Here is a 23,283-nt window from a genome sequence, read left to right on the forward strand (position 1 = left end):
GTGGGTGCTCTAACCCCAACCCTTGGCTGAGCTTTGTCCAGTAGTAGAAAAGAACTAGCTGGGATAAAAGATTTTGCAGTTTATCCTGTACTTTGGTAACTTGCAGATGGCTCCAGAGTCTCAAAGAGCTGTAAAGGACAGCACAAGGCAAAAATATGTCTGGGGTAAACTAGAAACTGCACAGAGGACTCTGGGTCTCTGCTGCTTTACCTGCATCCTCAGGGACAGGCTACCAGCACCTGCTGGCAGTACTGGTCAAGCAGGGCCAGAAGAGCTGCAAAAAAAAGTGGTGGAAAATGCCTAAAGAGTTGAAGTGGCCAAAGGAAGAAGAGGCAGCAGTGACATTGCTGGGGGATGGAAAAAATACAGGTGGTGCTGGCTGAAGGGAAACAGCTACCTAGGCTCCCTGCAGAGATAAAGCTCTTTGTGCCCCAAGTAGCAGAGGCGTGAGGGCTCCTGGTAGGCAGCAGCAGGACCAGAGATGTCCTGCTTAGATTGTTCAGCCCAGAGCAGGCTGAGGGGAGGCCTCATGGCGGCCTGCAGCTCCCTCATGAGGGGAGCGGAGGGGCAGGCGCTGAGCTCTGCTCTCTGGGGACAGTGACAGGACCGAGGGAATGGCATGGAGCTGGGACAGGGGAGGGTCAGATTGGATATGAGGAAAATGTTCTTCACAGAAAGTGGTCAGGCACTGGAACAGGGTCCTCAGGGAAGCAGTCACAGCAGCAAGCCTGACAGAGATCAAAAAGCATTCAGACAACACTATCAAACATATGATTTGATTTTTGGGTTGTCCTGTGTGGAGCCAGAAGTTAGACGCAATAATCATTTTGTGAATCCCTTCCAGCTTTGGACATTCTGTGATTCTATACGTTTCTTGCACTTCAAACAAATATTGGATCTTCTGCACAGCAAATTACTCACAAGGCCATGGAGAACATCTGAAGGAACTTGTGAACAACTGCAAGTGGGTTAGTGTTAGGATAAGAATGGTGGTTAAAGTTAGGATAATGGGTTAAGATTTAGGGTAGGGAATAGGATTAGGGATGGTGTTTGGTTTAGGATTAAGGTTAGGGTATGGGTTATGACTGAGTTTTGAATTTGGGTTAGAGTTTCAAATGAACATTAAAATGGGACTGGAGTGCACCAAAGGCATTCAGGGTGCCACAGTGCTGCACAGAAGGCCCTTGTAGAAGACTGGGTCTTGGTTATTTTCAGTCTGTGAGTCAGGGTAAGCACTGGGTATAGTGAAAAGGCTTCATATTAGGATAGGGGTTTTACAGTTGGAGTCAGGCATTGGCACTCAGAGGGACCTGGCACCCACCAAAGACATGCAAAACCATGCTGATCTGGAGCAGATACTTGTAAACCATCGTGGAGGGCAGAAATGTGCACAGATGCCCCTCCTGCAGTTCAGTGCCCTCTCACAGTCATGTGAAGCATACAAGAAAAATACTCAGAGGGCCACAGATGGCACTTAATCCACTGGAAGTGGATCAGTGGCCTAGTTTGGGATTAGGTTAAGGGTTTAGAAGTAATTATATTTGAGATTTTACATAGTATTTGGATTAGTGTTAGGGATATAGTTAGGATAAATTATAGGACTGGATATAGGTACTCTGAGGCACCTGGGGTGTATCAAAGGCACTTCCAGATTCCTTACTTCCGATAAAAGATATACAGAGCCCTGTTGGCATACCTAAATGCATTTGGAGATTCCTGGCATGCCCAGAAAGTCACCTGAGATCCTGGTGCACATTAGAAAGCACCAGCAGACCTCTCTGGAGCACAGAAAAACCCTATAAGGCCACACGTGCATCAAAAGATTCTGGTTGATCACAGTCCCCTTGCTGCAATTCAGAGCTCTCTCAGATTCAGGTAAAGCACACCTAAAAGCAATCAGAGGCCATGGTGCTCATGATAGAGATGAGGCACCTGGATTTGGTTTAGGTTTAGGGTTTGCAGTTTAAGGTTAGCATTAGTTGGGTTAAATTTAGTTTAAGTATCAGAGTTTAGTGTTCCCATTGAAGTTTAGGCTAAATTTTAGTATCAATTTAGGCTTAAAATAATTGTCGGGATTAGGTTTTGAAGTCCAAGGCACCTGAGCAATACCAAAGGCATTTCAGGGCTCTTTAATTCTAATGAAAGACAAACAGAGGGCTCTGTTCCCATACCTAATTTTAGATTCCTGGCATGCCCAGAACATTACTTTAGCTCCTTGTGAGCATCAACAAGTACTCATAGGCCTCTCTGGAGCACAGAATGTCCTTCCAAGTCTGCAGGTGCACATCACAAGGCACTTATCTGTAGCAGAGAATCAAAACAGATATAGATACCTCTGCTGCTCTTCACAGCCCTCTCAGATTCAGGTGAAGCACACCGAAAAGCACTTGGATGTCCACAGTGCTCATCAGAGGACACTTGAAAATTATTGTAAGTAGGTCAGTTTCTTGGACGCAGTTAGGTTTAGTAGACATTAAGGGTTTTATTTAGTAACTCATCTATTTTTAGGGTTAGGATAAATAGTAGGAGTAGGGATTAGTACTCTGAGGCACCTGGGGTTTACCAAAGGCACTTCCACATTCTTAAGTTCTAACAAAAGACAAAGAGAGGCCCCTGCTGGTATCCAAACTGCATTCAAAGTTCTGGTATGCCCTTAAAGTCACCTCTGCTGCACGTCAAAATCTCTCCAAGGCTCCTGGTGTCCACCAGAGGGCTCACCTTGACAAAAACAGAGAGACGTGAACACAGATTCTCCTGTTGCTCTTCAGTGCTCTCAGCTTCAGAAAGCACTCGGAGGGTCGCTGTGCTCATCAGATGGCACTTGAAGACTCCCAAAAGTGGGTCCATGTCTGGATTAGGATTAGGTTAGGGGTTTAGAAGTAGTTGGGTATTTGAGTCTCATTTAGGATTAGGGCTAGAGTTAGGGTTATGATTAATGACAGGACTAGGGTTTAGCACTCTAAGGCACCTGATTTTGGTTTAGGGGTAGAGTTTAGAGTTAGTGTTGAGTGTTAAGGCTAGTGCTTTGGGTTAGGGTAAATTTTAGGGTCAGGGAAAGTTTAGGGTAGTTGTCAAGAATGGGCTTTGGCATCTGGGAAATGCCAAATGCACTTCCAGGTCTTTTTCATCCAAACAAAAGCACACCAAAAGGTGCTCAGAGGACCATCACACTCATCAGAAGGCACTCAAAGACATCTGGAGTTGGTATCTCTCAGGTTACGTTGCTGAATGCAAGAACATGTGTATGCTGCTGCAGGTGAGGTGTCCAAGCTCCTGTCTCCTTGCCCTTGCAGCAGTGCTGAGGAGGCTGGTGTGTGGAATCCCCATGCCCAGGCCCTGCATCTGCACTGAGCGCACTGCAGAGGACGATGTTTCCACAGACACGCCTCTCACACAAGGCTGGGTATGTTACTGTGTCCGTTCAGGTGCTTTTCTGTGCAGTTCAGAGACTTCCCAGGCTTTCCAGTGAGGCCTCCAAGGCTCCTTGTGCCTTTCTGTGCTTCCCAAGGGCCCCCGAGTGTGTTTTGGTGCATCCCTGAGGACTCCAAGTGCCTTACTTTGCAGCCTAGGGGTTGTCCAAGGAAATTTCTCTTCACCTTTTAGTCGTTGGTGTTACTTTCTTTGTGGTCCCAGACCGTTCATATACCTTCCAGTGAGACCCATGAGCCTCCTTGGCCTTTCCTGTGTGGCCCAGTGGTTGTTGTATGCATCTCAGTGAGGTCCTGTGGCCTCCAAGTGCCTCCTGGTGCCTGTCAAGAACCTCCAAATGCTATTTGCTTGTCAGCAGCCCCTGAGTGCCTTTGTGTGTGGCCTGGGGACCTTCATGTGCCTTCCTGGGTAGCCCCTGGGACCTCTGTGCTCCTGTGTGTCCCAGGGGCCTCCAAGTGTGTTTCTGAGTGGCCCAAAGGCCTCCAAGTTCATGTTTGTTTGACCCATGATCCTCACTCAGAGTTTCCTAGGACAAGACTTTTGAATGGGAAGCACTGAGCATTTGGGCTGCTTGTGAGGACAAGCTGGGCATGCAGCTTGAGACTGCTGCAGAGTTGGCTCTAGCAATTTGATTCACATGCCAGTCTTGCTCTTCTCTTTTCTGAAGCTTATTTTGTCTTTAAACTGTTGGATTTTTCTGTTACAGTCAACTGAGTTTAGTTAAAGTAAACTAAATATTTCTGGGAAAACTTAAGTACTTCCAATAAGTAGATGTGCTACTAACTACCACCTGTAGTCCATAAGCACACCTTAGTTTACAAGAGATTCTTGCACAATTTTGTGCCTTTGGTGCTGACTATGGTTTGCTCAGCAATCTGCTCTGTAACTTACGCTGTGTTACTTCTTATCCCCATACCTTAATAATACATAAATTTGAGGAGAGGATTGTAATGGTTTTGACCAGGCTAGAGTTAATGAGTTCACACACTTTTACCTTTCTGATTCTCTCACTCATCCCACCTGGGTAGAGTGAGCAAGTGGCTGTGTGATGCTTAGCTGCTTGCCAGTGTTAAAATACAACAGTGAATTTTGAGAACTATCTGGTGGCAGCATCTATGAGAGAAGGGTATTTCAAATACTAGACATGCACCAAAAATACACTGTCTTGGACTTTCCTGTTTTATTTGTCACTCCTGCTTAGGTGGTCTTGGAGATTGAGCCCTAGATCACATTATTTGTGGCTGTGGAACACAGTAGGCTGCAAAACCTAGAAGCAATTTTTAATATAAAAGCTACTACTGAGTATGAATTCTTGAATTCTGGCAGGCTTGGTGCCATGACCACTTCCCTGGGGAGCCTGTTCCAGTGCCTGACCAACCTGTTGGTGAAGAATCTTTTCCTGATATCCAGCCTGAACCTCCCTTGTCACAGCTTCAAGCCGTTCCCTTGGGTCCATTTCAGCGGGTATCAAAACACTTCTGCCATGTCAATGGATAGTATTTGGTGGGATTCTGCTGAACAAGATGTGATTGAGCCACACTTGCCCACCCCCTCTGTCAGAAGTCTGGAGTGTAAACACCAGAATAGGTGATAGTGTCCTAGCACCAGTATTTACAGAGGGAGAGATAAATACATTGCTAAACCTTGAACCATATGTCTTGTCCAGTTCAGGAGTCCATTCTGGGCAAGGATACGAAGTGTTTTTGTGCCTGTGTCCTTTTTCAAAAGGACAGGCTATTTGAGAAAGACTTCCTCTCTCTATTTGTTCCTGCCATTTGCTTTCAAGGTCAGACTCAAAGGTATCCACCAACTCTTGACTGCAGCAAGCAAGTTTGGTAGGGAGGAGCAGGAATGGGAGACATACCTAATTTTACTCAGTAAAATCAGGTCGTGCAGCCCTATACCAACTATTTACCCTACACTTATACTACCTTATGCGTACCACACCTGCACAGGCCACATGCATTAATTAACATCCCTCCTTCAGCTAAGGAGGGTGGACAACTGACAGCACCCTACATGCATAATTCCAGGCAAGAACAGCCTTGCTCTGTGCAACGAGATGCAATACTGGCATCTCATTACACTACAGGGTGATATTTCCACTTGGAGGCTGCAGGTACAATGTGGGAAGGCCAATCATGAATTCACAGGGCTGGTAGTGTCCTCAGTGTAACCACCCCATCAAAAGAGGATTGTGAAAGCATGCACCCAATAGAAGAAAAACAGAGATTGTGCAAGCTCATCTGTGTTTCATTATTGTTATAGCTGTTGAAAAGTAGTGATGGATGTGGCCAGGAGCCCCTCTACAAAGCCTAGCAATGAAAGGGGTGAGAGATGTTACCAAATCTCCAAATATTCCAATCACTTCTGCATATATATTCATGTATTTTGGATACTTTCACAGGAGGTTCAGCAGAACCACACAATTTTCTCTTTGTAAGGCATGTCCAGCCCAAATCCTGGGGTGGGGTTGGGGAGAATGGGCAGTGGTTACTGCAGATATCTCTGGGGAACCTGCAATCTGTAGGAGTTTGTACAAAAATAAATGCAAACAAACAAAAACCTTAAACTTTCAAAGGGCCTAAGAGAAGTACCTTGCGAATAAGGACAAGAGAAGATCTCTGCATTTAGCTAGTTTCTCAAATACAATAATCAAAAACTGCTTAAATAAATTTCAGGCTGGTCTTTTTAAGAACATTGACCTTCCTAAAAGTAGTTCTGAGCAAATTAAGAAATAACAAAAGATTAGTCAGAGAAAACATTGGATGAAAAAAATGAATCCACAATTTGCTTCCTCTCTACAAACAGAGGAGCTAAATACCACCTCAGATTTAGAAGAGCACAGAAATATGCAATATAAAATTGCTGGGCCATCCAGTCAAGAGCTAGGGTACGACAAATCACAGCTGCTTCAAAGGCAAGATCAGGAAGTTTCACAATGAGAAAAATGCGCAGTCTGTGCTTTGTGAATGCATGCTTCTATTAGTTATGTTGGATTCAGTCCTGGAAAATAAATTTTCCAAGGCCCTTTTTTTTATCAATAGCCACACGAGGGCAGTAAGCTCTATTTTCTATTGCAGAAAGATTCTTCCCAGCTCGGGTACTGAACATGTTGCACAAAACGCTTGTTCAATAAAATAAGTAGCTGATATCTGTTCACTAAGGACCTACTGTGAAACAGTGAAATAACTCACTAAGTTTTCACAGTGATAATTTCAGTGCCTTGAAATTTTCTGACATTAAATTCAGCATTCATGAAAATTAAAATATTGACGAAAGACCTAATATTATGGCCTTTTAAAAAACTGCACTGTTTTAGCTGTACATGTAATTTTCCCACATGTGTTCTTTCCAAAAAGTCATTTTCATGTATTTGTTTCTAAAACCAAAATCTTCCTGCATAAAACTCACGATTCAAATCGCATTAACTTCCTAGAAAAGCCGCCTAAGATCAGTCACTAGCAGAGTCATTAACACTTTGCTACAAATATTAGGATTGCATTAAGAAATCCTGAGAAACACTGCCATTTTCATGCAATTTGGTAGACAGTAGTCAGTTCTTGTATTCTGTGATGTATAGAAATATTACTTTTCTCCACTCTTTGTCATTTAAAATCATTCTAAAAATATACTTTTTGGAGGAGAGGTTTAATTTCAGTCCCGTCTCTGACCAATTCAATAACTCGTATATTGTCATATAGGAGAACACTAAGACTTTTTTGCACTCTGTGCTTTTAATAATTCTTCACTCTAATGGCTTTCTAATCTTAGTGATTTTTCCCTTGTTACTTCTGTTCCTTCATTAAGGTACAGGAACATATTTATGTGTGGTGGTATTCTACTTATCCAGCATGTCATCTGTGCACTTCCTAAATTCATTAGCTTCCCAGGCACAAATGCAAGCAAAACTAATTCTCACAGATGATGGGAGTGCAAAGGCTCCAGCATGCAGAACAAGGGGCTTTGCAATAGTAATTCCCTGGCTGACAGTATTTTGAAAAGCAGCCTGGCAGATACAGCTTAGGTAGGAAGCTGACCTGCCTGCAGGTCAGTAAATAGCCTACAAAGTCATGTATATTATTTTTCCTTAGGTTCTGAAAAGCTTGTTTTCAAAACATGTTGATGATCTTTGCTTTCATTCACCTTTCTTTATTGTCCTCAGCTCTTCTAGTGATTTGGATGTGTATTTTAGATATGTATAGGTAGAATTTGTGCTTGGTGCATGATCACAAAACTCAGCAGTTCTACACTGAATTGAACTATTCAGTCACAAATACGGACAAAGTCCACTGGATGCTTACATCACTTCGAAAAATTAGCCAAACAGCACAGGAGTACTTCTACACTGCTTGGTTTACTTTCTGTTGCCCATCTTGATAGGAGCTGTAGTTAATGTTTTTAAATAGGTCAACCACTTTGCTTTCTGTAGCAGTTTTTATTACTTATTAGAATGGTTTGATGAACACAACAAGACTGTTAAACATGACTAAATACTTTGATGCCTTCGGAAACTGAAAAATATTAAGGTGCTTTTCTTAGCTATTTACCCACAAAGCCAATCTTTCACCAAAGATTACAGAGATTGGCCTCACAATCATGTCTGCCAGCTCCCTTAGCACCCATGGGTGCAACCCACCAAGGCCCATGCACTTATATATGTTCAGTTTGCTCAAGCATTCCCTGATCTGATTCTCTTTGGCACATTTTCCTTGCTCCAGCGTTTCACTCTGGTCTTGATTAACACCGCGAATCCACAAATCAGTAGTGATATTTGCTTACACAACAAGCACACGGGATGACCAGGGAAGCTAAGGCTGTGTCCCAACAGCTGTGGCACAGCCAACACACAGAGTATTATGGCACGTTGCTGCAGGTGAGGAGCTGTGTCTGTAACCTGGATGTGCAACATCTAGGTTAACTAAGCAGGGAGACTTTAAGCTGCTTTTCTTCCAACGCAAACATTGCCAATACTTATCTTAGCCAGAGTTTCTGTCTATTTCAAATAATTGAAGGCTTCTCCCTTCTGGGGCTGCCAGTGGAACTTCCTTTGAAAACTCAAAGCTTGGAGCTGTGCTGTTGCAATGCTGCTATCATTGGCTTCACCTGTTGCCTCTTCTATAAGCTGTCTGGCACTTGCTTTCTCCCATCTTCCTCCAACTACTGAAGGTTTCACCCCCCCACTTCTTACCACTCAGTACTCTGCTTCATTTAAGTTGGTGGTACTACAGAAGGTAAAGGAAGCATGTGGCAAGTACACTATGTTTTATTATGGCTGCAGGTATAGAAAGATAAGGAAATTCAATAGAAAAGGTACAAAGGTAGATTTTAATTGTATGTGTGCACTCAGCCTTGACTGAAGATGAGACTTGCATATGCTGCAAATCTACAGGGCTTGAAAATCTCTTGGCTATGCATTATACATCTGAAACAAGGGCTGTGGAATTGAGTTCATATTGAAGCCTGTTTATGGAAGCCTACTGGTGCAACAAGAGAGCAACTAAAGCACAGATAGTTTTTATGCTGGCATAAATACTATAATGAAATGGAGATGTCTTTGGGGACTATGCATAGTAAGAATATCCTTTTCTTTCCTGAAAGAGCGGTTGGTGAACAATCCTTGTAAAGGGCAGCACTGTGAATTTTAGTTGCTGACTGTGACTATGGTGTTCAGTACAGGATATTTTCTCTGGCTCAGTTTGCAAATATCACTGGCACTGGTAATAGATGCCAAAAGAGGCTTGATGGGAGGTGGGGTTGTCCTGGTCCACATTTCCTTTATTTTCTGGGAGGTATTCTGAAATGTAGAGCAATACAGTCACAAAGCAATGGGCAGAATGATAAAATGTGTCCTCACAAAGCTCTACTGGTCATTAAAGAAGACATACCTGAGTAGGCATGATAATTCATAAGGAAAATGACATGAGGAATTGTGGACGTGCTTCAGTTGCCTATGGATGAACTGCAAGCATTTAAAGGGAAAAGACTTAGACTGATATAGCCATGCTACGTAAGCAATAGTGGTCTACTGAGTGTTGCAATGCATTTTTTTTATTTTTTTTTTTCCAAAAGCTATAAACAAAGTGAAAGAATAATCTAATCCATTCATCTGGAGGCAAGTAGTCTGCATTTTTTTATCCTGTCTAAAATGGTATGATCATGGGAAATAAAGGAGTCTTTCTTCCCTGCTCCTCAGCTGCACAGATTATTATTATTGTTTTTTTGTTTTGTTTTGTTTTGTTTTGTTTTTGCACGGTGTTCCCATGGGCTCTGCTTACCTTGAACCATGAATAACATTGAGGAACTGAGCTGATGTGCTTTGTCCCTAAAGTCCAAAGTGCAGCAAGGAATTGAACTCCCTTCCTTTGATTTTGGCCTGGACTCTAAACAGCAGATCAATCTCTTTCAGTCTCTGGACACAGTCTGGGAATTACTGTAAGGCATATAACTGGTATACTAGAAATGAAGCAAATATTCACAGATACTTGACAATGCCATTGTCCTCCCAGACCTATGTGGGTAGCAAACAAGTAGAAAATAGTACATACAGTATCTCTTACCCTATGAGCCCCAGAAATCTGCAGTACAAACCCCTCAAGGTATGCCTAGTATTTGAAACTGTTAAAGGAAATTATGCTATTAATTTGCGGGTGAATGTTAGTCTGAGAGACAGATTTTCTATTGACAGTGGATTACTTTAAATGTTTTACAAGTGGACCTGATGTCTTCCAAAATGTACCTGCCAGATTCTTCAATTTGAACAAATAAACTTCTAAATAAAATTCCAAATAACCTCTAAATAAACTTCAAATTTTGCTAGAAATAATGGTATGTATTTTCAGGCCAGATGATTTTCTTTCTCAGAATTTTGCAGAATTTAGGGAGTGTCCCAAACACAACCACTATTAGGTTGCAACATTCACTAAAGCTTTTTCTAATTAATATACATGGACCTTTGGTATTGTGTTTTTGACTTTTCCCTTACTTTAGAAAATGCCTGCCTACATGCTTCCCTTTCAAAACTTGGCCAGGCTCCATTTTGCTACTGTCAACATAACCTTAGGCACATGCTGTAAGTAATGCCCTTTATACCTGGGATGCCATCCATTTTCTCACATCAAAGATGATATCAGGTGATCCATATTCCTCACCCAATGTGACTGTGGAGGACAAGTACTCAAATTCAGGGAAAAGAACTGAAACATCAGAAGGAGAGTTATGGAAAAACAGATAGTTTAAAAATTTCTGTGTGTGGCAGATCTAACACGTGCTGTCAATTCCTTCCAAATAGGCTCTTTACATATTTTTCTGAGCAGAGGAACACCTATGAGCTTGTCTAAAAGGACAGTCTCATCTGTATGGCACTGCAGTGCTGTTCATTTTGCTCTTACTGTTCAATATGTATTAAAAATATATTAGAGAAGCAGTGCAGTGCTTGGAATGTTGTGTTTTAAGCATGCAGATGCCACAATTCCTTTTGGACTTTTTCTCAAGTATGTTCAGGCACTTTTAAAAAAAAAATCTCAGTGGATTCTATCATCATTATTTGATCATAAATTTAACCCTTTCTGTAAAACTTCTCTAACTGACCTGCTAAGTTTAAGGACAATTCAGTCAGCAACATGTTAGGCTTATATTTATACACTTCTCAGTGGGTATTGATTAGTTTTTCTGTTCACTTGGTCCAGGTCATATCTTTGGAGGTTGTGTTGCAAAAGGTAGGAATATCTCATGTACAAAACAATAAGTCCAGGCACTGGGAGCATAACCCTGGCCATGGAGAATTCTTGGGTCAAATCTGGGGAAATTAGGTGGGTTTTCACCACCTGAAGTTATTATGAAATTTCTAAAGCAACACTGTATTGCTCGCTAGTTGAGCGGCATCTGTGAGTGTTGACTTTCCAAAGATGCCCTAAAGCCTAGTTTGACAGCCTAAACCAGGGGTTTAGAGTAGTTACTGGAAAGGTACACTAAACAAAACCTGTCATGTGTTCTGACCAACCATTTCACAGTTTGAATGATTGTAAAATCAGAATGCTCATTCCACTCCAGAATAACTAATACAATAGAAGTTCAGTTCAAACAGTGGTAATGTTTAAGAGAAGAACGTATTTATTTTCTTAGAACTTCTGCTGTTGAAGTCACAGATACACACAGCATGCCTTCCGCTAGGTCTGAATGTCACAGGATAGGCTGATATCCCTGTTGACAATGCAGTCAAGCCATGTCAGTAGTGACCTGTATCTGTTTTTGTTTTTAAAAAAAAAAGACAGGGTAAGACATGACAACTCTCTTTTCTGTTTAAATATCAATTGGACTGCTTCTATATCCTCATGAGAAAGTATTTAAGAATGAAGGAAAAAAACAAGCCAGATCAAAGTCTTCCTTTCCATTACTCTGCTGGTACATTTTGGCGTTAGTCAGTATTAACAACGGTGGCTAAGATGGTTGACTCATAGCAGTAAGGGCCTGGGAGTCAGGAGTGGTCTGAAACATGTAAGAAAAGAAGGATGTGGCAATGCATGGGTATTATTTCTGGTAGGCAAAATCATCCAGGGATTTTCACCAGTAAGTATATGTGCTGACTGGTGAATGCAGTTTTGCAATGGTTCTTTTTTGATTTTTGACATAAATTTGATTCTTGACATAAAATCCTGTACCTTTTGGCTATTGGGTTTTGTAAAGATCTCCGCTTTTCCTACAGATAAATGCATCTATTCTGTGAGTGTGCACATGTGTATGTGTGTATACTGTCAGGACCCTGAGCAGGCTCCTCAATGCCTCCGTGGCTTTTGGGTGCAAGGCCTCAGATACAGGGTGCAGCTTTCTAGCCTTGATAAGAGCTGTTAGGGGAGGATCTAAGGGCCTCAGCGGGGCTCCCTGCTTCACTTGGAAGGAGCTTTTCAGCTGAGGCTTTTGTCCTTGATGCCCTGGCCTTGCAGCCAGTCCCCCACCTGGCCACGCTCCCTGTTGATCTGGACCCTGACCCTGACTCAGTTTTCCAGCTTGACAACCTTGGACTTCCTCATTGCTGCAGACGTGTCAAATGATCCGGCTGACCCTGTTTACTGACACTGGACCTATTCTGCTCCCCTTGCTCAGGTGCCAAGGGATGGTGCCCTTGTCAGGGAGGGCACTGCCTTGCCTGCCTTGCTCTCACCCTTGACTCCTGGCATACAAACATGCGTGCACTTAGCTGTCTACAAAAGGTGTATTTTGGAGCTGTTCTTCAATTCACTTACTACAGATGTGTTTTGCCACTCAAATTATCAGTGATAAATTGCTGAGGGATGCTGGGTTACCAGTGGCTATGTGTCCTAATTATGAAACGGAAACCTTCATGTTCAGATATCACAGGAGATAATACAAAGGAAAATAAAATAAACTGTCTTGGTGATGTTTAAAATGAAACTGTCTGACTAGTAAGCAAACTGGGACAATAGCTGGTGAAGCAACTAAGACTACATCGAACAATTGTGTGCTGAAAATCCTGAACAATTCAATTCCAATAAGCAGAATAAATCAGTTTCAACACAATTCAAGATAGTTGGTTGTCTATATTAAAATTGCTTGACTTCAGCTATTTGAGAAACTGAATCAATGTAATAATAATAAAAACACCAAAAGAGAACAATGCAAAATCATGTTGAGGATAACGAGTTTCCATTGAGGATAACCAACTTCCAAACATGATCCAGGCTTAAGGTTTAGTGATGTGACATCATTAAAATCTGTCAAAAATAGACAAAAGCAAAAATAATGAGCAGTACTGGAGAAGAAAAGCTGCTGCAAAGAAGCCATGTTGCATGTACAGAAGAGAAGAAATCTTGAAGAACTGGGGTAAGCTGACCAGAAGGATTTAATTCAAGAGGTACATATCTATAATGCTACACTTAAACTATTTCAGTCTGCATAGTTGTCATTGATTATTTTGATTTCTTTGGATTGTAAGAATCAGAATTAATTACTAGGAGGTCTTATAGTACCAAGCACATATTCAGTATGTGAATTACGGTGGAAAAAATGACTTATCTTTGCTGGGCAGTGAAAGGTTAGAATTCCAGGCCACATTGCAGGCTTGCAGCTGACTACAGTTCCAGTCATGAGAAGCAGAATCACCTTATGTCCCTAGATGAAGAGAAAGCGTACTTAGCAGAGAGAATGGAGCAGTAGCCACAGTAAAAGGTGGTCCATGTTCTGATTAGGACGATCTTACTCGAGGAAGTATTTGACTTGTTTCACCTGGGTTAATGGGTGAATAGAGCCTGACCTAGGTGATAGTGGCAGGACCACTGGCAACTAGTCACAGGACTATCTGTAATGTTATGTTTACATCTGCCAGCAAAACAGAGCCAAGTCAAGTTTGGCTAAGACACAATCACACAACCTCATGTAATGCAATGCTTTTCATGTCCTTATGGAGGTTAGTTGCAGGGGGCTTAGAATCACAAGTTTATCTGGGTGTTCCCTAATTCATGAGAAGAAAATAAACAACACCAACAACTGTTCCCAGCTGACTGATTCCTTCCTGATTACCGTGTAGATGAACATGTTGGCTGGGGAGAAAGATATGAGGAAACTCCTGGTAGAGTGAGAGAAAGCAGACTTGCGTTGGTGTAAATCTGTGGTTTTTGCTTGTTTAATATTTCAAAGGTAAAAAGCACCCGGAAGAAAAAACATTCAACAACAAACATCAAGACATTTTAGGTTGTCTTTGTGCATAATGAAAAATATGCAGATGATTTTTTATTTTTAATCTCCTTGTAGAACACATACACCAAAGAGACAAAACTTATTAATTACTTTCTTCTAACTCTTCAAGTTACATTATACATTATTTAGCCATACCTGTTATGGCTAAATACATGTAAACATGGATGCTGCTGAACTTGGGCGCATAAATGGGTTTGTGGTGATTTATTTATTTTTATTTTTTTCCCCCCCTCTTACTAATACTAATAGACCTAAGCCTCCTCTCCTTGTTTTCTTCTGGGCTTTATGCTTCTTCCTGGAGTAGTAACATCTTAAAATCACATCATTAGGCATGGAACACTGGAGGTGAAAATTCTGACCAGTAGCGTTTCGTTTTATTGACGTTGCATGATCTTAAGGATGTGGGAGAGGCTCAGTCTGTAGTGTCCATGCTTCTGGATTTCATCATATGTTTGTGTGCTTTGGAGCCTTCAGGCACATCCTGGAAATTCCAGCTGGCAGGACTGTGGGGTTGGGTGGATCTGCCCACAAGGGAAAGATTATGAATCCCAAATTGTCCTAGTTCAGAACTGTCGTGTCGACACCACCGTAGTCTGACGTCATTTCAGACAGGACAGAGACTTCCTGCACCTGTCATACTGAAGTCAGAAGGTGCATCAGAGATATTCAAACTCCAAGATCTTGACACCCAAAGGCGACTGGCCCATTGCAAGCATAATATTTAAGCATTTCAACTTTTGCATGCTCTGGGACTGACACTTTTATTTAGATTGCTTCCATGATTTTGCATTTTTGGAAGCCTGCAATTACTTTTGGGAAGCACCGAGCGCACCTCCTTCGTCAGCCCCCTCCCTGCATTCGTTGCACCCTCGCAGGTCCCCCATGTGCTACATTACCCCAATTTACACCCATATCCCAACAACTCTACACCCCCACTGCCTCTCCTCGCAATCCCTGGGGCTTTATCGCCCGGGAGCGGCCACTTCCATGCCTCAGGAGCCCTGTGCGCCCCTTGACACCGCTCCCCTTCACCCCCACAGCCCCATCCCACCTCAGCTCCATCCCCCCTCCCCAACTCCCCTCAGGCCGCCATAACTCCCCCCCTTCAAACCCCGCCCCCCTGGGCGCTGCCCACCAATCACCCCTCAGCACCCCCCACCGCTGACCTATCAGCGCCCTCCTCCCTTCCCGCTCCTCCGCCCCGCCGGCGAATCCCCGCCCCCTTTCCCACCGGCAGCCAATGGCGGGGCGGGCGGCAAGCGCGGCTCCGGCGGGGCGTGTGAGGGGAGCGGCCGCCGCCCTCCTTCGCTCGCTCCCTCCCTGGCCGCCTCCCAGCTCCGGCGCCGGTCTCCTGCGCTCGGCCGGCTCCGGGCCGCCCCTGGTGGAGCCGCTGAGCGGCGGCGGCGGCCCTCAGCAGGTGGGTGGCGGCCGGCCGGGCCGGGGGAGCCTCCCGGAGCGGGGCTGAGCCGCCGGCGTGCCCCGTGAGGTGTCCCCGGTGCGGGAGGCGGCGGTGGGGACGGGGTTGTGGGGAGGGGGGCACCTGAGGGGAGCCTGTGGGGCTGCTGCCCCCTGGTTTGGGCTCCAGAAGCTTCCCCCCCCAGGGTTTTTATCCCTGCTGCCGAGCTCTGCGTGACATCGGGGCTAAAAGCTGTGAAACTTGCACGAAAATAGCGCAGTCACCGTAAAAAAGTGGTTTTTGAGGTGTGCTTGGGCTCGTTGCGGCAGGGAGAGGCGAGGGCTGGCAGCAGCTGCTGGTCCCCGGTTGCTCGCCGCGTTTTTACGCACCGTGAAGGTTTTGTGCCGCGTCTTGGGTTTTCAATGGGAAAAAGCAGCGTTAGGCGTGACTTTGGTTGTTTATTATAGCTGTGGTGCTGGTGGCGGAGCTGCAGCGTCAGGTGCCTTTTTTGGGGGGAAAGGAAAAAGTGCAAAGCGGGATGGAGAGAAGCGGCCCATTGCGCCTCTCACCTGGCAATTTGTCAGCGCTTGAAGGACGATTGTGTTGAAACTCCGCAGCGTAGAGGAAATTACTGTACGGAGGACTACTCATTTCCTTATCACGTGTGTAGGAGTGCAGCAGTGGGGCTGGGGAAGATGTTTTGTGCTGGGTTTCTCAATTCTATTTTCCTGCCTGCCCTCCTCAGTTTCTAGATCCATGTGCTCGGCTAACGCGGTCGCGTGTCCTCAGCCCAACGTGAGTTGTACAGTAGGCACCGGGAACGTGCTCTTGGTTCGTTGATACAACTAATAATTACTGAGCTGTGATGTTGTAGGTGAGTGAGGTGGCTCTCCATTAATTAACGCAGAAGCGCAGCTTCACCTGCTCACACAGAAACAAGGCTCCGACAGAGCCGTGACCTGCTGGGAGCTCGGGGATGTTCTGGGGGTGCGACAGCCTCAATCCGAGCATCCTGCTGCAAGGAAAAGCTACTCCTAGCTTAAAAAAGGACCGTGACATCCCACAGCTGAGGCGTGTGAGCTGAGGGCGCTGCGCTGCCTTCGGGGCAGCCCTTGGCTCGGGCTCGGCGCCGCGACCTTTCACCCACTTCCCGGCAGCGGTCACGTGGGCGGGGGGCGTGGCCTGGGTGGCGGTGGGTGTGGTTACGGGGCTTGGCCCCGCCCACTGGGGGGGCGTGGTCAGGGTGCGGGCTCCGGGCGCCCTGCGGCGGGGAGCGGAGCGGAGTGGGTCGGGACAAACCGGATCGAGGGGAACCGGATCAAAGGGAACCGGATCGAGCCGGCAGCGCGTGGAGCGGCTGGAGGTCTGGTGCGTGCGTGGAGGAGGGGTGTTCGCGTTGGCTGCACGCAGGGGTGGCCGGAGCGCTGCATCCCCAGCGTGGTGCGTGGCCGGTTCTGGAAAGTCTTGTGTAAAAAGTGACCTAAGTGGAAGCTTTTATTTAAGGGAAATACACTTTTCTCTCTCTCTTTTTTTTTTTTTTTTTTTTTTTTTGTATATATTCTGAAGATACTGACTTTGCCCTGCACTGTGCTGTATCATAGTCCCAAACTCCAGAAAGACAAGCTATATGGCTGAAAAGCATCCCTCTTTCCTGTGTCTGGATTAGCTTTAATTTGAATGGTTGGCTTAAATATTAGGAATATGCTTAGATGTGGCTCTTCGGTATTCCAGACTTTCATCCTTACACAGTAAATAATCATTGAACTACTGTGATAGTAATTCCTTCATTTTGTCCTTGGTCACCTGACATTGTGGTCATGTTTTTGGACTTCAGAGACGCTGGAAGATGGACATCTTGTAGGGCTGCTGAAAGGCCTGCAGTTCTAGAAACGTTTGTTACCACAGAGGGGATAAACATAATTCTTTACTGCATGAGCTTAGAAGCTAATTAGTGCAAAGGGATAAAGAAGGGAGACAACTACTGTAATTAAATGCCTAAGTGATGGCTTTTATAGCAGTATTTAAAGTAACCAGATCCTAGTGCTTAGGTTTTTGAGGGGGGAGTGAGGTTTCTGCGTAGTACAGTAGCTGTTCAGTGTTTTTTTTGTGTGTGTGTGCTTATCTCTTACTCAGCAAGATTATTGTGAATTTTGAGAAGGTCAGAAGAGGTGGCTTGCTGGAATGTGTACTGTGTAACGTATTGCAGTGGAGACTAGAATTATCTAAAATACCTAGGAACAGTGCAGTATGTGCAAACCTGTAATGAAAATGTTGTAAATAATGACAGCTATAAGAGTTTCGGTTTTGATTACAGTTGTGGAGTGTAGCAGTGGAGTTTTTGTTGTAGTTGTTTTTGATGGAGTGTACATTACAGAACCATGTTGTATAGCAACATGCTATTCAGGAGGAGGAGACAGGCTGTATGATCCATAAGCTGTAGGGATTAGCCTGGTAATTAGCGCATTGTTTGATATACTTTCCCGTCTTTGCCTGGCTGTTTGCTAGGTGAGAAGCCAGCTTACTATCTGTGGTCTTTCTCCTGGAGGTGTCAGTGAAAGCAATCTGTTCTGTGAACGTGTCTCCAAAACATCTTGATAGTATCTGGTTTGACTGTAATGGGAGATTAAAGCCTATAAGCAAACACTTGCATTTACTTGTCTTAAACTGCAAGATGAAACTAGCCTTGGAGTCAGGCACCCAAGATCACCTCTCTTACTGCAGCTAGCCAGCAACCACTAATTTCATCCCCCAGAAATAACCGGGAGGGTAGCAGAGTAGTGGATGAACTTTGTTCATCCCACGGTTCTTTGCCATCTTGGACCTGTTACATGCAGACAGATCAGGCCAGTGTATTCATCCAGTGTAGTAAAAACCACTGTATCAAAGCTGCTGTTTGTGACAATTTTCTCCTTTGGCATCAGTTCTCCCTAAATGGTTCCAGTCTGATCCAGTCCTGAGCCATTGAAAGCTGCGTGTGACTCAAAGTTCAAACTGTTTTTCTTGACTTTCTGTTTCAGAGCTGCAGTTAACTGTTTGCCATTGCTGTAGCTTAATGGATATTAGCAGCTGACAGCATTGGAATGAATCTGGCTCTGAGCGTGTCCTGACCTACCCAAGAGTCCAGCTGCAGTGAGCCTGTGGGGCGGAAGACTTCTGTGTGACAAGCAGGTTTCAAGTCCTTTTTTGAAGCAGACAGAGCTGTTCAGGTATGTTCACATTTCATTCATTGGTCTGTTTGTTTGTCTGTGGGTGTTTTGTTGTTATCTCATCCTTTCACATATGCCTGTCATTCCAGTTTCCTTCTTGGGAAGGGGATAAAGAAATTGGGCCAAGATTCCAAAGAAGTTGCCTGCAGAGAGTAGCTAATCTATACCCAGAAGTGATCTTGGAAAATGCTGGACAGGTCACAAACTGATAGCTTGGTCAGTGGGGCAGTACTGCTGAGGTGTTCTGATTTCAGTGTGCTATGGGTGAGGTTTGCAGTGTTGCTGTACCTGTAGAAGCACGTGTACTCAGGTCTTCTGCTAGGGTTAAACCATAACATTTGTTCATTTTTAGATGTAAGTAATTCTTTAAAACATTGCAGTGTAAGGGGACCTCAGCCATAAGTGAGGATGAGAGCGATCAGAGCCAATGATTAGCAATAACAAAAAAAAAAAAAAAAAAAAACAACAAAAAAACCCACCCACAACCACCAAAAACCACCCTGCAAAACTTTCATAATGGGTAGTGAGGGAAAAGCTCCTTTCTCTTTGATGCTTTGGTTAAGCCACTTCACACATTGGCCTACTAGTCATATTTTGGGAACTTTGAGAGAACTCATGCATAAATAAATATCACCTTCAGCTTCTAGGAGACTTAAGGTGATTTTAGCTTGTTTCAGTCACAACTAACAAGGTATGAGAGAGCCCGTCAGTTTAACTTATAGATTAACATCACATTCAGTCGATCATCATTTAATGCAAATTTTAAAGGGGAGTGATTGCTTGGTTTGTTTTATTTCTATGCTGTAGTCACCAGCTTCACCTGAGATGCCCTATTGAGTGACTTAAATCCTCGTGACTGTTTATTGCAAAGGCATGGCTTGGCTTTACTCCTCAGATTTCTCTTAATGATTTTGTGTCTGTAGACCCGTTAGAGTATGCTTAATCACTGTAAGGTGAGTTGTTGGTAAGACTAGGGCAGCAGCCTCAAGCATGATTTTTTATTACTGAAAATTGGTATGCAAGGAAGCTAGTTAGAAATAGAGATTCTTAAGTGAATAACACTGTTGGTTAATCTTTACAGCAAGTTCAGAAGTCAGCTACTTGCAAAATATCACATGGTTTATGAATAAGCCCTATACTCTTTCTGAGCTATCTTGTTACATTTTTGCAGAACTCTAATCTACACTGCAAGAAAGTGGCATTAGCTAGTAAAATATTCAACAAACAAATGTCTTTTTGGTCACGATTAAATGTTTCGGCTGTATATTTGATGCTGTTTACTGAAGATAATTATAGATCAAAAACAGTTTCCTTTGGGAGGCGTAGTGACCTTTTTGGAAACTTTAATGCATGTACATTCAGACAACTTTGATCTTTGTTTGGATTTCTGTTGAACTGGATGCTTTACGTGTTGGTTTGAGCTTTGTTCAGCTGTGCATCACAGGAGCACCAGATGCTTGTGAGTAAAAGTGTCTTTGGCATCCTCTGGTTAGCTGCCTGCCCTACCAAAATTCTGCCCTAATGCTAGAGGATAGGCTGTGTCAGGTACTGGTACAGAGGCACTCACATAAGAGCAGATTTGACTGAGTTACTGCATCGGTGCTGGATACTGCTGTACAGCCTATACTTCAGTGACTAAATCTGCTGTACTTGTAGCAAACTGTGAAAATGCCTTACTGAAGTCACATCAGCTTTGTTATTGAACACAGGCTCTTGGTTTGATAGGGCCAGTCGCTGTTTTCCTTTCCTCTAGCTATATACATGCAACAGTAAGTTCCAAGGGCTCACTTTGTAGTAGGAGTTAGTATTGTATCCCACCACTTGTATCAGAAATCTACCTGCTCTAGACTAGCTAGCTTTCATGCAACCACGTAGTAGTGTTCAAAATGACTACGTAAGTCCATAAACCTTGTATACTAACACACTGGTGCTTTCAGAGAGGACAAAGTTACTGGAATAATGTTTAAAAAAATCAGGTGAAGAATTGTCTGAAAAGTTCATGTAAAATCTACAAATGTACAAATCCTACTGCAAAATCCAGCTGCTTTTATTCTCCAAACTAAGGGTATTCTTTTGTCGGTTGCAGAGAACTTGTTCCACTTAAACATCTGTTCCCAATTTGACTTCCAAGGTGTGCTGTTCTTTTAAAGCAATTGAATTGTTTATGCCTAAGATTTCTTGTTCAGGCCTTATTTTTTTTGAAGTAGATCTACTTAAAAAAAAAAATTCAGGAAGAATCTGTGGTAGCTATGCAGTTAAATACAAAACCTTTCTCAAAAACAGAGCTTTATGTTCAACATGAGCAGCACTAATGATAAACTGGGAATTTTGGTCTACGTGCAGGCTCTACTGTAAATCTACAGATACTGACTGCTGGAGTTTGGATGCTTTGTGTTGCACTCAGGCCATCCCGAGGGACTTTTTGAAGGGGATAATGAACTTTGCACGGCTCAACTGAGAACTTTATTCTTCTTCTGTATTGATGTTTTGGTTTTTTTCTTCTGAACCCAGCATTGAAATTCTAAACTTTGTCATTCATTCCATGCCTTTGAAGGCATTCTTCCAGCTCTCCATGTATTCTTTCCTGAAATGTTATGCCTGGTACATAAATATGTAAAAGGAAGATTAAAGAAGAAAAGCATGCTGTTTGTAAGGCACTTTGTGCAATTGCTTCTTTTTTCTATTCTGCTCTGTGTGTAGCACTTGTTTTCTTCTCCCTGATTGCAGGACTCAAGATCCTTGAATGCCAAGTGTCCCCTTGCTAAAATAATACAGGATTTTTGTTTTATTTAGCTCTTATACCAACAGTCCCAGAATGGTTGAGGCTGGAAGGGACCTCTGGAGGTCATCTTATCCAGCTGCCCCACCACTCAAGCAAGATCACCTAGAACTGGTTGTCCAAAATCATATCCAGATAGCTCTTGAATATCCAAGGGACAGAGACTCCACAGTCTTTCTGGATAGGTAGTGCTGGGCCCCATCACATTATAAAATAAAAAATCCTCACATTCAGATGGACCCTCCTGTGTTTCAGTGCGTGTCCAGTGCCTCTTGTTCTGGTACGGGGCACCGCTGAAAAGAGCCCTCCTCCGTCCTCTTTGCACCCTACCTTTCCGATATTTATACCCTTTGATAAGATCCTTCCTGAGCAAGCCTCTTCTCCAGGCTGAACAGCCGTAGCTCTTTCAGCCTGCCTTCACAGGAGAGGTGTTTCAAGTCCTCTTAATCGCTCTTCACTTAATTACTACTCTCTCCAGTAGCTTCATCTCTGGTACTGGGGAGCCTAAAACAGAATTCCAGATGGGGCCTCAGCGGCCCTGAGGGCAGGATTACCTCCCTTGACCTGTTGGCAAGGCTCTTCCTGATGCGTCCCAGGGCTCTGTGAACCTCCTCTGCTGCAAGGGGCCCCTTGCTGGCTCCTTGTGCAACTCGCAGGGTTGATTTCCAGCAGGTCTCCAGCGTGTGGTAATGCACCGGGTTGTGATGCAGGACTTTGCACTTCTCTTTGTTGACCTTAATGAGGTTTTAACCTGCCCACTTCTTCAGCCCATCTGAGTGGCAATACAACCCCCGGTCTGTCAGCCACTCCCACCTGTATGTCCATCTGCTGAATGGTGGTTCCTTCTTTTTTTTTTTTTTTTTTTTTTTTATTTCATGCTTATTTAAAAGGTTGGAAAGATACTACTTTTTCTGCTAAACATCTGAGAGGGTGCCAGTTTGATAAGACCTGAGAACTTCTGCAGAATTCAAATAGGCAAAGACATCCTTGATGACTGTTGCCCAGCTATACTTAAAGTCTTGCAAAAAATGTCTTTATGTTTGTGTAAGAAGAAATCCTGCTGCCTAATGTAAGTGTAACTGACAGAGGAACATCAATGGCAGAAATCTGAAGAGAAATAAGGAATATTCCAGGAAGAGAATTAGGCACCTCAGTGCTCATGATTATCTTACTTTTAGTATCTGGTATGAAGTGATCAGTTTCGGTCACGAGCAATTATTGGTTTATATAAACAAAATGCACTCATAGTTTTGACTTTCCAAGGAAGTCGAAAATGCATATTTATATATTAGAGCTTAACTGGGAGAGACAAAATACTTGATTTGTCTTTTAAAACAAACACAGTGCAGGTGTTTTAGTGTTTTAACCCAGGGCTCTGATTCATTAAGTCTGTCCTTAGACTTGGCATTCAGTGATCTATCCTAAACCACCAAAATAATGTTAACAAATGAAGATGCAAATGGGATTTTTTTTTTTTTTTTTTTTTTGGATGACCATTTCTTCTAAAAGCTGTGGCAAGCTCATCTCCTGAAGGAAGTTCAAATTGTTTTTCTTCCTTAGAGATGTGTGCATCTGTGTGAGGTTTCCAGGTTCTGCTGAATCCAGTAGCATATTTTAACTCTTAGCACAGGGCTATGTGATGCTGCAAGTCTGCCCACCACCAACGAACAACAGTTTGGGTGTCAGAGATGTCTGTCTGAGAACTGTGGTAGTATTAAACCTCGCGCAGGGTGGTATGTGATGGCATTCCCAGCAGTCAC

At 43.6% G+C, this 23,283-nt stretch overlaps 1 protein-coding gene across 8 annotated transcripts in view; it reads left to right on the forward strand.

The window, feature by feature from the left end:
• Window positions 1-15,433: 15,433 nt before the first annotated feature.
• CPT1A (carnitine palmitoyltransferase 1A) overlaps window positions 15,434-23,283 on the forward strand; it is a 38,089-nt gene continuing 30,239 nt past the window's right edge. For 2 of the 8 annotated variants that reach the window (XM_084520480.1, XM_084520476.1), the window contains exons 1-2: window positions 15,434-15,559; window positions 18,556-18,744. The gene's annotated coding sequence lies outside the window, so the exon portion shown is untranslated. Of the gene's footprint in view, window positions 15,560-16,205; window positions 16,413-16,778; window positions 16,907-18,555; window positions 18,745-23,283 lie in introns of those variants that run through there. The other 6 variants (XM_084520482.1, XM_084520478.1, XM_084520481.1 and 3 more) reach the window with 3 other exon arrangements.

This window comes from Aythya ferina (assembly GCF_964211825.1).
Source record: "Aythya ferina genome assembly, chromosome: 5".
Lineage (NCBI taxonomy): Eukaryota > Metazoa > Chordata > Aves > Anseriformes > Anatidae > Aythya > Aythya ferina.